Source organism: Ceratina calcarata, unplaced genomic scaffold (assembly GCF_001652005.2).
Source record: "Ceratina calcarata isolate Rehan_Ccalc_2016 unplaced genomic scaffold, ASM165200v1 scaffold329.2, whole genome shotgun sequence".
In the NCBI taxonomy this organism is placed as follows: domain Eukaryota; kingdom Metazoa; phylum Arthropoda; class Insecta; order Hymenoptera; family Apidae; genus Ceratina; species Ceratina calcarata.
Genome location: NW_017155624.1, coordinates 920,691 through 934,052, shown reverse-complemented (window position 1 = coordinate 934,052; position 13,362 = coordinate 920,691). Strand labels below are relative to the sequence as shown.

At 43.3% G+C, this 13,362-nt stretch overlaps 1 protein-coding gene across 4 annotated transcripts in view; it reads left to right on the top strand.

The window, feature by feature from the left end:
- Window positions 1-4,642: 4,642 nt before the first annotated feature.
- Window positions 4,643-13,362, top strand: part of LOC108624816 (cGMP-gated cation channel alpha-1) — a 104,302-nt gene continuing 95,582 nt past the window's right edge. The window contains exons 1-2 of one of the 4 annotated variants that reach the window (XM_026813412.1): window positions 4,643-5,377; window positions 5,554-6,980. The gene's annotated coding sequence lies outside the window, so the exon portion shown is untranslated. Of the gene's footprint in view, window positions 6,981-13,362 lie in introns of all 4 variants that reach the window. The other 3 variants (XM_026813413.1, XM_026813414.1, XM_026813415.1) reach the window with 3 other exon arrangements.

Sequence of the window (13,362 nt, the reverse complement as noted above, 5' to 3'; positions counted from 1 at the left end):
CGTATGTGTAGGTGTTTTATGCAATTCCTGATTAACGTTAAATAAGTTTGCTCAATACACGTTAACTTCCGTGACGTGACGGTGCAAGGGTAGAAAACAGGACGACGACGCTTCGATTTTATGCGGTAGCGCTGATAGAATCACCTGTTCAACGCGGTGGCGGCGGCGGCGGTGCCGCGGCGGGAAATCATTTGAATTACAAATACCTGCTCGATAATAGAATAAATGTTATTTGGCCGAAAGCCCGATTAATCTGAAAGTTCGGAAGTGGCGCATGTCCCGGCTTCATTGTGCGCTGCAAAACTCATTTCCCACTTTGTTAACAGCGCCGCAGGGAACGGGACCGAGGACGTTGCCTGGGCGCAAGATTGGCTTCACTAATTCGAAACGAAAACTTTCTCCGCGTTTTTCCGCCTGACGACTCGAAAACGAGTTATACATACATATAACCACAGCGCGCCGTCGCTCTCGCTAAGATTATACGTGAAAAATGTCACCGCATCGTCAGGAGTAAACTGTGAACGTTTATGCAGATCCACAATTTTTTCCGAGACAGTTAAAAGTTAAAATGGAGATATGAAAAACTGCTGCGATTCAACTAGCAGGGAAACAACGTTTAAGCCCGCGTCACTAACTTAGAATCTACGCCCTCGTGTCGTTTCACGTTCAACGTGAACCGGATGCATGTTTAATCAGGTTTGAGATATTCTTTCAAACGTAGTCAAGTTTACCCTCTTGAAATTACGCTAGAATTATTCGTTAAAATTTCACGATCCAACGTCGAAGGCCGACGTATCGACCGTCGAGAAAGGGGGGGGGGGAGGTTAGAGTGGACGGTGCGGTCCTGTGTATTTAAAAACAGACGATCAATGGAATATTTTTATTCTCCCGGCAGGATCGCCGGAGGCGATCTTTTGTCCGGGATGGTCCAGGAAATTCCTCGGCCATCCGGCCCTCCTTTTGATCCATTAATAGGAAGCACACTTTTATCGTTTGTCCCTGTGTACATGCGCCGGCACATAGGGAAAAGACGTCATCCCCCGACTCGGAAGGGACAATTTCACCAAATGTCACGGTCCACTTGCCGACTTTCGTATTTTTACGGTAATGCCCACTTAACGTTCAGGTTCTTATCATGAACTACCGGCGATAAAACGCGAACATTGTGCGGAACGGATACGTGAAAGTTGAACGGGTGTCCGTACCCTTTTCCTATAACGCCTACTAATAAACACAGACTGAGAATTGCTATGAAGAAAAGCAGTTTCTAAATACAGTGACTCATATTCTCACAAAACATTATGTTGTCTGGTTCCATATGAAAAAAGTTATTGTATTTTGAAGTGTGTCCAAATGTTAATATGAATCATTGTATATTTGACAATTATAAATTTCGTTTTATACTAATGTCACTATTTCAATAAAGCCATGGAAAAAGGACATGAAAACTGTCGATGAAAAGTAAGAAGCTATTTTTGTATTGCTGATTCCTTTGAGAATTGTAAATTAATTGTATTTTATTAAATAATTGACAAATTTTTGTGGTTGCTGTTGCGGTAAATTGCAAACAGGATATTCTGGCCCACTCTACCTTCCGCATTGGCCATCATGTTAATGATCGCGTTATTTAGATAATTTCGTGCAATGTACAAGATGCAACTCAAGACAGCTACGTCTAGAATTAACAGAACTTTCGTTGTGTGGCTCTTGTTGTCGATTGTATTCGACGTTTCTGACTTGGCACAATGTTGAAGCAAGTTTATTACTTGGCACACCGACTGCTGGATTTATGACGTACGACTGTGATGTATGGCCGAGGTATATATTTTTTTGCAAGTTATTCATTGTTAAAATTTGACTGATTTATAACAAATTTCGGTGCGACGTGTTTGACAGTTTTTCTACTACAGTTTTCAGATACCGTACAGTATAATATCAACTCTATAAAAACTAAAGGAAGATAAATTGCAAATTTCTTATGTTCTTTGTTAAAAATATATAATATAGCAGTTTGCGACTCAAGGCTTTTAATGCTTTTAATATAGTCCTTGAGGCATAAAATTCTGCGCAGTGTTTTTAATTAAACGCTGAAGTGTTTAACGCCCAGAATGCCTTATTTAGTATTTTTAATTAAACACAAGACCGTTAATATAAAATATAAAGAATGCTAGTTTCCAGCTGAAGCTTCGAAAATTGAAAATTTATGTTTCAAACAGCAAATTGTTTGAGTAAGACTGTGTATTATTAAGTATTTTTTATGTTCCTCCGTTCTTTAAATCATTGTTAAGTACAATCAACGAGCACTTCGTATGTCTTATCAGGCATGTCTACGGGCGCTCCGAGGAGCAGCTAAGAGCGTGTAACGTTCCGAGAGTCGTTTGTACGTGACGATCGCTATACATATGTACAACGAGTCGACGTGCAACTGCTGGCTTCGGAAACCACCTTGTAATTTGTAACTGCGATTTCGCGGATCGGATTTCTTACAATCGCTTATCATTCGAGTATGTATAAAAGTGAATAGTAAACTATGCGAGCGAGACGACAATAAAGTGACTTCCTTATTATTAGATACTTGACACTATTTTAGAGCTCTCCATTGATTTCCGGGATTCCATTTTCAAGACAGCAGTTTTTACACGCTTCTCTTATGTCTTATACCTTTCACAATATTACGCTTGACCCAACCGCAGTAGAACGAGTCGTTTTTGGTCAGACACGCGTTCGACGCAATCTGGCCAGCATAGTTAACTGAATCCTGTCTCTTCCCTCTAATCGTCTCGATCGCTCGTCATTATACCTCTCATTATATCGCGTTTATCACACCCCTCGGGGTGTTCGTAATTACGTGTGTATAGGTACGTTGTGCTTACACACGTGTAAGGTGCGATACGTTTTTGCGAGATCATGCACACGTGTGTGTTGGCGCACCTGGATCCGATTATAGGCATGACTTAATGCACGCAGCATTAGGTTTATTGGCCCGTTGTTTGGGGGTGTGGTCCGGTGTGGACTATTTCTCTGTCCCAGGGAACCGATCTCTTTGACCCCAGGCATACATAAGAAGGATTTTATGTGATAAATGTTCTTGCATTTTTTATTCCACCCTATGTGTACTTAGCTAACCTACGTGTCTCGGTTTACTTAGTAATGGCAAGGCGTGGAATGAAAATTGCCCGGGTACAGTAGGTGAAGTCGCGTCGATAGTCGGACAGACGTGTTCGTAACATGAACGAACGGTATCAATTCCATAGAGGAAGAATTTATAAATTCTCGTTAAGCCTCCTTAATACGATTGCTGTGGATACTGTTCGCGATCATATGAATGAAGACTTTTCTTTTATATTTCAACATGATCGATATATTAATTAATAAAACATGAGACAAGATGAACATGTGTGTGTGACGATACACGCGATAATTATTTGTTGGAAATTAGAGCAGAAGAACGTCCCGAATCGGGTCTCAATTCATATTTTAAAGCGGTTTTAGGGAAACATTGCACAGTTGAATGGCCGGTATTACAGAGTACAGAATATAGTACGTACCTTTTATTTTGCCTCTTTGTATCCATCGTATTGTCAGAACTCCGCACGCTATTCGTATCCATGTCACGCGGCATTAGAATAGAAAAGAATTTGCCATCTTGCTTATTCAACGTTGTATCATCACAATTCCTTATTCGTTCCTCTTGGTTCTATCGTAATCACTCGAATTCGTCTCTCAAGGATTTTCTCCTTGCCGCTTTTGTCGTCGTTCTCATCGATACGACTTATAATGCCTCTCGTCATGCTTCCCTACTCCCGCCTGAAGTTTATTCATCCCTTATTTACTCCGGTTATTTATAGGAACGTTTTATCCTCCAATGCAGGTTGCCCGCAATAATTAAAATTCCGCCGTCTCTTTTTAAATCTACGAATTTCGTTCTTTCGTCCGGTGTGTATTTAATACCAGCTGGGACAAAAAAACGCACTCACCCCGCCAACCTTATGTTTCGATCATTTTTTTTTCTCTTTCTTTATCATCGTCCCTTTTCTACCGCATTGCTTTTTGTCCTTCACCTCATTCTCCCCGTTCCTTAATCCACACCTATTCTTACGTCTCGTACTTCCTCTTGCTGTCCCCCTTCAACGCTCGGTATCCACCACTCGTTGCTCCTTCTTCTATCCGCAGCCTCATTCCATCTCCGTCTCTCTGACATATTCTCTGTCCGATTTACTCGCTTCTTCCGACGTTCTCCAGCTTCCTCTTTCATCCCCCACGAACCGTATTTCCTCCCTCGTTCAACTTACGAGCTCTAACTGGACCCTTTTCTTTGCTCTCACCCGTGTTCTCCTTCCAACCTAGTCTCGCTCTTAGGCCCGCTTTCGTGTTTGCCTCTCTGTTGAGCCTACACCCCCAGAGCGGTGGATCTCGCCGACCAGCCTACTTCTCTTTCACCCCCTTTCGCGGCCGGGTGCTGCGGATGTCTCTGTTCAATCAGCGCCCTCTTTCATCCCCTACCGTGGACTGTCGTCGTCTCTTTTCGATATAGCCGTCGCGCCGCATCTACTGGTCCTGCGCGATGGGGGATGCTGCGAGATAATCGTTCCCCCTTCAGCCCGCGAGCAACCGACCCGTTTCGGCCGTCCCCGTGCCGAGGGAAGCAGTAGTAAGAGCCAGGCCACCGCCATAGCCGCTCCCCGGGCAACGAAGGAGGAGAAACCGGCGTACCATTCTCTTTTTCCTTTTTTCCTTTCTCTTTTTCTATCTTTCTCTCTCTTGATTCCGCCGAAGCGGCGTTACGCGTTCCACGGGGTGACGTTCTAACCTGTACCAACCAACCCTTAACGAAACGGTGGCTGCCCGCTCGGTTTCCGGCAGCGCCGTTTCGAAACGCCGAACGAGGGACAGCCGTCAGTGGATCATGTGACGCGTACACCACTCGACGGGTTCTCGTGTCTACTCGTTCGACCCGCGTGTTAACCAGCGATGACAACGGGCGAACGGTGTTGCTGACGACGCGACGTCGCGACCCTTCGTCTTCGATTCGTCGCTCGCTGCGTGGAACGTGGACGACGCGACGGCCGGTGGACGCCGATGCCAGGGGTTTAACCTCGTTTCCGTGGCATCTCAGGGCCCTGCGGGATATCACGTTTGGCTCGTGCGATGTTCAAACTCCTGGCTAAGGGACTCCTCGATTCGTTTCAACCCCGGTGATCGCGGGGCTCGCTCGAAGAGGCGGACGCGAGTTCACACGACGATACCGGTTCATCCCGTCCGCGGTCTCGACCGGTCGAACGCGATGATAATCGGTTAACGAGACGCTGAACGACTCGAAGCGGTGAATGTGGACCGCGATGGTGATCAATTATCGCTGCCGAATATGAGTTACTGTGTAAGGTGATTTAAATCTATCCGGGATTAGTGCCGGTCGTCCTGGGTGCGAGACCGTTTCAAATCGTCGTTTGGCAGATTAACGAGCTTTGTCGCAGTTTGAAAACAGTGACCCTGAGTGGAGACAAGCCGCGCCGACGTTGCTGTTGTCAACTGATCTCTCTTTTTTTTTTTTAGCGTGGGACGTCGTCGACGTGTTGCGGTTAGGCCGTCGTGTTGCAGCGGCTTGAAGAGGATTTAACGCGTGAATGAATGGAAAGGATGTCGTAAATACTGTCCTCGGTGAGGAACAGCGATGGAGTGCACACGTGTTGCTCGAATATAAAACAGTCAATTTATATGGGGGCCGCTGTTTCACGGTCTCCGTTTGTTCGGTCAAAAAGTTACGCGAAATTGTGCAACGTGCGAATCGATATAATTTCCGGGGGACGTTTTGAGCGATCGGGATCCGCGTCTCGGTGGTGTCGGCGTCAGGTACGTGTTTCGTGTGCCATTGGATGACCTTAACCTTTCGCATTTGAGGAAAAAAGAACTAGTCAAGGGATTTGACGTCGGTTAACCACCGCGGAGGAGTGAAAGTTCCAGAAAGAATTCCCCAACCCGACGGATCTAATTGAACTATTCTCTGATCCTCTCTCTCCTCTCACCCGCGGGCGAGAATTCTCATAAGTAAATAAGAAACCGAACGACCACAGCATTTTTCTACCGCGATTTCCATCAGGCACGCCATGCGATTTCATCGATCGACAAATCGTAATGCAATTATCAAGTGTCTTTTAAGCGCTAAGTATCTACCATCGACATCGAACGAGTCTTTTTAATAAGAAGAACGCAATAAGAAAGACCGTGGAAACCCATAACTACGTACAATCACTAAGCTCTTTTAATATTGTACATAGCGTCATTCACCAGCTTCCAAATACTCGCAAACGATAAGAACAGATGTATCGAAATTTTTGAGTAGATAAGAGAAAATACTTCTTGCTAATTCATAACGGACACGTGAACATTAGCCGGCAGGCGCGAGAGCACGGAATTCACCTTAAGCCGCGGGATCGCAGTGCTCGCGCCGAAAGCCGCATCCTCCGATCGAGCCTTCGCTCGGAGATTGTCCATCGGTTTCCCATATCGAGGAAGTACCCGTTAGATCCTCGAAGAGGTCGAATCGAGAGTAAATTCAACTGGTTGCAAGATAACACACGGCACGGGAGGCCAGCCGGGGTAAAGTGCGAGGAAGTGTATCTTCGCTTCTGTTCCTTTGAGGATCGCGATGTGAGTGTGTCGGATCGGATCGGTCTCGCGTGTTCGCCGAGAATAAGGATATAAGCAAATACGTACACGCACACACTTTCATCCCGCGAGTGACGAGGTGTCGTCGCTCGTAGAAGCCGGCGTCGCGTCGCGTACCATCACGTCGATTCGTCTCGATGATCGATCGACGACGCAGTCTCCGTGTTACTCTGGATCGATTTCACGGGGGTTGCATCCGATGCGGAGGGGCTTGCTCGCCTTTCGACCGTCCGCGTCCGTCCGATATTTCGGCGAGTGCCGCGCAGCGGGATGAACAGCGCTAGCAACAGCAACGTGCTCGAACGTCAGTGTGGGTACGTATCACGGCCATTCATACTTACATAGAACATACGTATACATATACATGGTATACGCGTGTGTACAGTCTCGCTTGTCGGTGTCCGTTCGTCTATGAACGCGAACACGTGCATGTTTGCGCGTGTGCGGCTATGAGAGGTGAGCGCCCACGGCAGGATCGTTACATACTTATTGTTAGTGGCTTGCTACGGGCGCCGAACTGCCATCAGAGGGGCTTAATTCAAGGACATTGCTATACCGCTATATAACTATGTTCCTATTAAATAGAATTAATTCTTTCTGTATAGGATTCGCGCGCAAACACTCCTTCCCTTTTATTACCGCGTTATTGGCCTCCCTTTCGGTGAAATAGCTCTCTACATTCTAATTTTAATTAATCTTTTTTTATAAAATTCGATTGGATACTAGTTGTAATTACTACTTCAAAAAAAAGCTTGAATTATACTTTTTATTATATCTATTAATTGTTACCGTCAATTTGATTAAAATACAGAGTAACACATGGGAAAAAATGTTTATACCTGGAAATTGCTCGTTAAATCATGTGGACGTGTTTAACGGATTCGAAACGAACGGGAAGGGTATTATTTAAACGATGACAAAAATGTTTGAAATATTACGAGGGTGCACGGGGTGCTGTAATCGTGGTGCAACGCACGCGCCCGTTATTCGCACAATGGGTTTACAGAAAATGATTTAAACGGCTATTCACACTTGAGTATATTTAAGCGATATTCGTTTAATGAAAATTTTGATCGGTTACGGGCAGCAGTGTACGTGCGAGCGAGCATGCTTCAACGAATATCTCATCGTCCGTGTCGCGGAAGCAGCCGATAATTTCGTTGCTACCGTGAAGGTACAATTAAACAAACGAGATTGTAATACAAACGTAATCAATTTATCGTTTATTTTACAGCGAACGCGTTAACGGTTATATAACATCTACATACGAACCAATGAACGTCACACGTCGATTCAATAACGAAACGAATATAAAATATTTTTACTAATCGCGGTTTATCATTATCTCTTGAATTATTTGATCATTTAATGGTATGACGGTAGAGTTTCATGTTGTTTCATATTAGTATCTCTCCTTTCCTTTCATACATCGCACTTAATAGAATCTCGGTAAAACGGGGATACTATCTTAATGAGACGAGCAGTGGATGGGAAACGAGTCGGATTAAATTTATGAGCACATAGTAAACATAAATGGGACGAAGAGCGATGGGAAAGGCGAGTTTTCGCCCATATGCGCGGGACGTTTATGCGGCAATAGTATATTTGATATACGCGTGAAAGAAACATAAAAACGGACTCGGTTTTAGTATTATGGGATTTAAGGAAGAAGTCCTAAGTGGCTGAAAACGACGTTTACTACGCCTAGCTTGCGTTAGTATATTTCTTGGTGAATCAATTCTATGAGGAAGACCCTTCTCCTATATTCCTATCTCCGAAATTCTATAATCTAATCGTCGCATGTAAGACGTTCCTTTTAATGCAATTCCGCATAGACGTCTCGATAAAATAGGGGATCGAACGTGCCCGTAAAGTGAAATGATGTGGCTTGTTAATCTCGCATAGAGCGCGACATACGGAATCGATGATCCAGCCGGAAGGAAATCCGACCGGCGCGCGGCGCACCGGCACGGTCCCGGAAGCTCTCGTTCTGAAACTTGTTCTTCCCCACTCTCCTCCTCGTCGTTCTTCTCCTCGCGGTCGCATTTCATCCGTGAAGAATCGCGAGATTACCGTTTCTGGATCGTTTATTGCGAGAGATCTGAAACTATTGCACGTCGACGGTGAACGTCTCGATGGAACGTGGCAAACGACGCGATAAAAATTTAGTCAAATTTATTGGGAGTAATCGCGTGCATCCGGAAAGATATGGATAGATTGTAGTTGGGATTGGAGAGCGCTGACGCGGTCGAAAAAGTGTTCATTACTCAGCGAATCGACTCTCGTCGTGGGACAAAAAATGATTAATTACTCGAGCAGTTAGCGGCCGAGAAATGTCCTATCTTCGATTTTTTTCAACGTCTAATAAATTGTGACCCTGTTCATTATGAAAAAGATCGTTTTGGACAGATATAACTTGATATTTCTTTAAATTAATGTGATTCAATATAAATTCGCATCCCTCCATATGATTATAAAAAAAGTCTGAAAATTGACACGGTATGGTTGAACGGCAGGACATGATGTCTTATTTTCGCAGTTTACTTTCGCACATCTCGGAATTGATTTTGAATCCCCAGTGCACGTAGGTTCTATTCAATGTACTATTCCTAGAATGAATATACGGATCTCCCAAACAGCATTCGCGACGCATGGGAGTCCTTAGCGGATTCTGTCGAAGAGTATAAAGTCGTGCGGGTACATCCGGTTTCAAGGGAACGGATGAGATTGCTGAGGCAAATCGTCTCGCAATCAGAACGAAACAACGTTACGCGTGGTGATAGCGCGTGCAGAAGGAAAGGCCGCAGCCACGTTTCGTAAATCTCGATCGAGGATTCGCGGATCGAACGCTGGCTCGACTCGAACGAATGGCTGCCGCACTGCGAAAAAGCGGTATATATCATTTCGTCGCGCGGACGAGATCGGTGACTGGTTGATTTATCGCGTCGCCGGATGATGCATAAATTTTGCGATGTTCTGATAGAAAGATAAAATGAAAAGAGGAATGGCACAGAAACAGGAGAGAGAGAGAGAGAGAGAGAGGAAGTGCATTAACCTATCTACGTTTCTCCATTGGGAGTCGTTAAATCGTATCGTCAAGCTGAAAATGGTTAAATATCTAATTGGAAAGCAATTAGGAAACTAATTCGATCGAACGTAATGCGGATGAAACTAGATTGATTTATTTTAACAATAGATTCGAGTAATTTTTAATTAATTCCTTGGAACGCGGAGACCTTTTTGAGGGGAATTAGCGTAGGCCGACGATACGTAATCGAATTTCATGGTACGCTTAAACGAGCTCCGATCCTTCCCACGGAAGCTTGCAACGTTTTAATGTCACTTCACAGCATATTATGTAATATCCCGCGTGCTTGGCTTGCACGCGAGTCCACCTATTACGATATAGTTTCGAGTAATCATTAAAAACTTATTAAGCCTGTAATCTCTTCGGACGGTTTAATTTTCTCATTAACTAAAACGCGATTTTACACGCGCGCGTAACGACGCACCGTTACGTCCGTCGTGCTCGTAAAGAACACGCAACTTTTGTATTATCCGGCTACGACCGGGATCGAGCACCTCGATGAAAAACCCATTTAATGTCGGCTAATTTTGCGTAAGAGCTCCCATCAGGTTCGGAAACTTTCCACGGATTTTACAAGCTTAATGCTACGCTTGATTGCCACCGTCGAGCATCAACTCTCCCGAACACTTGAATCAATTATCGTTTAAACCTCCGAGCAAAGTTTAAAGTAGCATGGACATTATTGTCAGCAAAAATACATAAGTCTCCTGAGAACTGCAGCATAAACGGGAATGTTCGTTAACTGCATTTTCAAAAACATCTTCTATGCAACATAAGTGCAGACATCTCAGTATACAGACTCTGTATTTATACTACGATCCTTGGTCGAGCGGAAGCGGTGGCTTTTGATTTTAAAACGAAACCACCTTTTTTCCTCGTGTTACGGGAGATTATTCAAATGACGAAAAATTCCGGAAACGGCAACGCGGACTCTGGTAACAGAGCAAACGCTGCGTTGGCTTTTGTTACGGAACTGTTTTCTCGTAAAGTGTGGTTAGAGAGGAAGAGTAACGAGAGACCTGGCGACAGCGTGTAGGCTCCTGCTGGAAAATCACAGAAAAACCGTTTCAATGCAAACGTGGACGAGGAATCGGTTTGAATTTAATGGAGTGTACTGGCACTTGCTCTGCCCGGCGCTGTTTCGTAACGCCGCACACTACCGCTCCACTCCGCTCCGCGCCGTGTTCCATATTTTTTTAAGCGCAAACGTATCCGCCGATGTGGACCGGTTAAAAAATATTACTCGGGGCAACAAGTTTCTCGAACGGATTTAATGCGGACGAACCGGGCCGTAATCTTTAGACAGCGTTTAACGGGACTTACGTGATCGCATTAATTCATTAAGTTCCAAGCGCCGTTTAATCTACAGTTTTTCTCAGTTAACTTACATACTTGAATTATGCTTCTTAATATCGTGGTCGCGGGAAGAATAGCCTGAGGGCTCGCTCAATAATTCTTCTGATGTCATTCCCTCCTTTCATAAAGACCCTTTAAAATTTCAAGAAATTGAAATATCCATGTAAATTTTTTTCCACTTACTCTCATAAAGAACAAGAGTTTCCTAATTTCACTTTTACCTGCATTTAGATTTATCCTTGTACTTGATTCATAACCAGCTTCTTTACTTCTCGTACCGTTATTCCCAAAATCTCCTACTTATGATCCTTAATCAAACGCAACGCTCTTTTTCCACGCTACTCATGAACACTTTACCCCACGTTTTTAAAAACCAGTTATTTATCGTCGTTACTTGTTGCTGCGCACGTTTCATTTTTAATCTCTAAAAAATTCGCAAGCTACTTGTGCCATGGAAGCAGCCACTTAACATGATGAAAAATTGTCTGCTCCCCTTCGTTATTTTTTTCTCTCTATCAAAAAAAAAAGGAGGGAAAAATATAACGATACTTGATCCATTGGTCCGCAACGCGCATTCAATTTAAGTGTTCTGTGAAACATCAAGTTCCACTCTTTTCACGATAAATTACTTGGGATCGAGTAGCTACTAATTTAAAGATCCCTTTTGTTCAGTCGTGTTGCAACTTCATTCCGTTCCCTCCTTCTTGTCTGCTCTCATCTGTGTCTGTGCGCCTTTCATCGCCTGTTTTCTTCCTCAGTTACCGCATGTATGTATGTATGTATCCGTATCTCACGGTTTTCCTTCCATCTTTCCTTCCTTCTTTCGTCTTGCGAGTAGTTGATTAATTATTGAGCTCGGTGTAGATCACTTAGGTGATTAAAGAAGGAAATGGATGACCTTTCATTTTCTTACCAGGTGTAATTGAAAGGGAAACTGAAGTTCCATGTAACGTTGCGTGCGGCCAACGGGCGTCGATAAAGTGTACCATAATTGAATGGAAACATTGGAAGGTAGTAATGTTGTTACAAGGATTTATCAGTTTCTTTCAATTCCTTTGTATGTTTCACGGCAACAGAAACGTTTAATCATCCCTCGCGTTTATCTCAGCTTAGTCCTTGATTTCTTTTCAGCAATCAATACCATTCAGCTCTTTCATGCGAATATAAATCTCGCTTTCCACAATTGTGTAGATCAGAGTACGAGGTTACAAGAAATTATCTTTTATCATTTCGTAAATCTGAAGTGAAACTATTTTAGAGGATAATTAATGAGTGTCCGTTAAGTTCTTAATTAGAAATGGAAATTAATTTATAGGCAATTTCTTAATTTTACGCAATTTTCCTCGATTTAATAATCAACGGGAGAGATATAAAAGTATCACAGTGTAAAATGTCTTGCATAAAATTATAACACGAAGGGAGCTGGGATTATAAGCCCTATATTAAAAAATTCATACCACAAGCCTCTTTTTAGGAACTTTTTTAGGTTTCCTAAATAAAACACATTTTCTTTTCTTATTGCATTGAGCGGTGTTAAAAATTTTTAAATAAACCTCATGAAATTAGTACTGAAGTTTTATTCCGTAATTGAAAATAATGCTAACGGATATAAAGTAGTTGTTTTCTCAAAACGTAATTGTCAAATGTCAGAGTAAAGAGTTCGGAACTTTTAACTAGTAGCGTACGTCAGCAATAAGAGGCAAACGAGAAAAATTGAAGAAAGTTCATCGACAGCCAGTGGCAAAGATTTCTTGGTGAAAAAAAATTTGCCGTCTCGTCCCGAGTCGGTGGGATGGAAAAGCCGGGTAACAGTTTCTTTAATTGATTCGATCCCATTTATTTTAATTATTCAGTGGGTCTGACATCGGCGAACCTCCCAGCTTATCCGCTTTATTTTTGTAGACGAGGACCGTGGAGTAGATAGTACTCGGAACCGGTGCAGTGATCGGCTTATAAACTTAACCACTTTTATTCCGTCGAAATCGACCGAGTATTCTACTAATACAGCAGTTCTTTGTCTGGAGATCATATCTAGTACCGGAGTACAGGGTTTTTAGTTTCGTTGGCAGGACAGCTAGGGGAGAATATAAGAACGGGGCTGTTTTAGTAGATGCACGATCCCCTTCAATGACCTTTTACTCTTGCCAGTACTGATTTTTCTCGAGATGTGCTTTTTGTTTAAGGATGTATTGGCTATATAGTCAATCCCAAAAGATTATGCACTTTAGAAACGCATTTTTTAAAAAGAAATC